The 3,750-nt window shown below is 44.7% G+C and overlaps 1 pseudogene; it reads right to left on the bottom strand.

The window, feature by feature from the left end:
- Positions 1-454: 454 nt before the first annotated feature.
- Positions 455-2,291, bottom strand: LOC111946782 (annotated as a pseudogene).
- Positions 2,292-3,750: the final 1,459 nt, after the last annotated feature.

The following is a 3,750-nucleotide window of genomic DNA, read 5'->3' as shown; positions in this document are numbered from 1 at the left end:
CTCAAAGAGGTACAATGAGAGACCAAGTACCTAAGAGATACAGCCAGATGCCCATACCTGAAGCACTGGAGATTGCCAAACAAAGGCTCCTAGCCTTGAGCAGCCGCCTAAAGAGGTACACAAGAGACAATGAAGCCAGACGGATAAACAGGCTGTTCGCAACTCAACCTGTGAAAAGTGTACGCTCAGTGGCAGGGTCAAAACAGCCGAGCAGACCCACCAAGGCTAAAAACTGAACAGTAATGGAAAAGTATATGGGAGAAAGAGACAGCACATAACAGTAATGCCCCGTAGCTGGTCTCTCTGAGAAAAGAACATAGCAATCTCCCTGAACAGAATCCAGTAACCATCACAGTGGCAGACATCCAAGAAAGAGTTTCAGGTATGAAGAACTGGACAGCACCGGGCCCTGACATGATAAATGCCTACTGGCTAAAGAAACTCACCGCACTCCACAAGCACCTGTCTTCTGCCCTCAGCCAGATGTAATGATTCAGCTTAACACAAAGGGCTTCAAAAAACTCCACAGACTTGCTTTTCTTGAGCCACTTTTAATTTTGTAAAAAGATCATCGCTTCTCACAGGGTTCTGAATACATCAAAGAGCTTCACTTTTCACGCATGCGCACCACTCTCGAACACGCAGCACGTGCCTCTCTTCCCAAACCAAGCTTCCCACGTTACGTACCACATGTGGCCACTAGATGGCAGCGTAAGACATTACCTTTTGACTTTACAATGAACTTTTTAATCTTACCGTCCCAAATAAGAGAAAATAACAATTAAACCCATTTAACCAATAACAAAAACACAAAACCCTTGGGGAGACAGACACTCCCCGTCTGACATTTTTTAAATGTCATACCTCTTAAACACTAAACTATTAGGAAAAAATGAGTATTAAGCATCGTTTGACACAAGCAAGACAACTTCACTGATGGGTCTCACATAATGTTTCTTCACACCATTGCGAATGACCTTCACTTCAATCTTTCGGACCCTGTTGTCTTTGCTGGGAAAAGTCTGAGTCACTAGTCCAAGTGGCCAATCATTTTGTTTCTCTTGTCCATCTTTCACCAGGACGACATCTCCAACTTTTAGATTGGGTTTTGATGTTTTCCATTTCCGTCGTTCTTGAGTCCACTTAAGAACTCCTTCTGCCATCTTCCCCAGAAGATGTTGGCCAGATGCTGCACCCTCCTCCACTGTACCCTGTAGAGATCTTGTTTGTCAAACTGACCTGATGGGACTGCAGCTGTTCCAACCTTTTGCGTGAGAAGCATAGCAGGGGTGAGAATTTCAGGATGTTCTGGGTCAGTGGAAACTGTGGTTAGTGGTCTTGCATTAACAATCGCCATCACTTCCGCCATGAACGTCACCAACACCTCATGTGTGAGCTTAGCTTTCCCATGCTGCAGCAAAATGGCATCCAGAACACGTCGACTCACACCAATCATCCGCTCCCAAGAACCTGCCATGTGGAAGGCATTTGGTGGATTAAACTGCCACTTGCAGCCAGTGTCTTGAAGATATGTATTAACTTTCCTGTTTTGACAACCTGATTTGTCGATTTGGAGTTCCTTGCAAGCGCCTACAAAATTTGTGCCACAATCTGACCTGAGCAGTTTGACAGGTCCTCTGAAGGCAACAAACCATCGCAGAGCATTGATGAAGGATGATGTGTCCATAGATTCTGTAACTTCAATATGTATGGCTCTGGTGCTCATACATGTGAAAATTACTGCCCATCTTTTTGCACTTGCTTGAACACTTCGTGTTTTCCTGACTGTAACAGGCCAGGGGCCAAAGACATCTAGACCTACACATGTGAAAGGAGGGTCTGTGTTTGTTCGGTCTTCTGGCAAATCTGCCATAATTTGTTCTTGATGCTTGCCTCTTAATTTGCGACACGTGACACAGTTAAAAATGACACTGCTAACTGCTCTCTTTCCACCTACTATCCAGAAACCTGCAGCCCTGATAGCACCTTCAGTGAAGTGTCTGCCCTGATGACACACTTGTGTATGAAAATGCCGAATTATGAGCTGAGTTATGTAGTCTTTACTGGGGATGAGAATGGGATGAGTTTCTTCAGTTGGTAGCTGAGCCATTTTCAGTCGTCCTCCAACTCTGATAATTTTGTTGCTGTCCATGAAAGGATTCAATTTGCTCAGTGAGCTGTGTTTGTGCACAGACTCACCCTTTTCCATGCGACTGATGTCATCCCTGTAGACGTCTCTTTGAACTGCATGGATTATTGTGGTTTTGGCCTGCTGGAGTTGCTCTCTGGTGATATGTTCATCACATTTGTGCCAACCAAGACACTTTTCTTTTGTCCTTGTTCCAAAGCTTTGAACAATATGTTGCAGCCTAGCGATTGCTTTGAGCAAGTCATTCCAGCTGGAAAATCTCTCAAATCTTGCAGTTCCGAGACCGCCTTTAGACACAGAGGTGAAGCAAGACACGATAAGAGGACGCAGTTCAGCATCATTTTCAGGGTTGACAAGTTCAAAGAACTGGTTTGGGGCTGGGTCTTTGTGTGCAGAGTTTAGAAAAGAGGGTCCAGTAAGCCACGTGGATGAGGACAGATGTTCAGCCAAGAGGGTTCTTGTGGCATGATCAGCTGGATTTAAGTGGGTGGGAACATAACGCCACTGGTGATTCTGAGTGGAATGTCTAATGCGTTCCACACGATTGTGGACATACACATAAAAGCGTTGTTTTTTATTGCAGATGTAACCGAGCACTACTTTAGAATCAGTGTAAAAGGTCACCTGGTCTATTGACGTGTCAAGCTCATCACAAAGCAGTTCAGCTATTTCTACCGCCAACACAGCTGCACAAAGTTCCAGTCTAGGTATGGTGATTTCTGGTTTTGGAGCAAGTTTGGCATTGCCGAAAAGGAAGCCTGTTTCCCTGTATCCGTTTGCATCTGTGAGCGTCAGGTATGCAACAGCTCCGACTGCTTTAATGGAGGCATCACAGAAAATGTGAACTTCTTTTCTCTGTGCGTTGGATATTGGAATAGAAGTATACATTCGAGGAATCTTGAGATTTTGAAGGTGATTCAGGGAGTTTTTCCACTGTTGCCATTTGTCTTGTTTTTCTTTTGGTAGAGGAGTGTCCCACTCTGGAATGTCAACTGAAATCTCTCTCAAAATGGCCCAACCTTCTAAGCTGACTGGCACAGCAAAGCGTAGCGGGTCGTACAGACTGTTGATGACTGACAACACTCCTCGTTTAGTAAAAGGCTTGTCCCCGATTTCCACTTTAAATGAAAATTAGTCTGTAGACAAGTTCCATCCCAATCCAAGACTGCAGTTCATGGGCTGAGAACTGGACTGAGTGACTCCTCCCCCCTCTTGTTCCAAACAGGAAGTATCGAGCCCCTGTAAACCTGTAGCCAAATCTTCTTGTGAAAAGGCGCTGGTAACGACTGGACTGTTTGATGAGATTTTGTGGAGAGGAATGTTAGATTCAGCCAACATCTTCTGCGGAGCACGTCTATTGCCTGAGATTCAGAGGGAAATGACTTTAAGCCATCATCCACATAGAAGTGGCGTTCAACAAATTCTCTTACATCGTTGCCATATTCTTGTTCTCCTTCTTTGGCAGTTCTTCTCAAACCATATATGGCAACAGATGGTGATGGACAGTTACCAAAAACATGCACAGTCATTCGGAACTCTTCCACTTCTGCATCTGGGTTATGATTTTTGAACCACAGAAAGTGCAAGTAGTCACGATGGTC

This window comes from Oryzias latipes, chromosome 21, assembly GCF_002234675.1.
Source record: "Oryzias latipes chromosome 21, ASM223467v1".
In the NCBI taxonomy this organism is placed as follows: domain Eukaryota; kingdom Metazoa; phylum Chordata; class Actinopteri; order Beloniformes; family Adrianichthyidae; genus Oryzias; species Oryzias latipes.
This window is presented reverse-complemented; position numbering and strand designations above follow the sequence as displayed.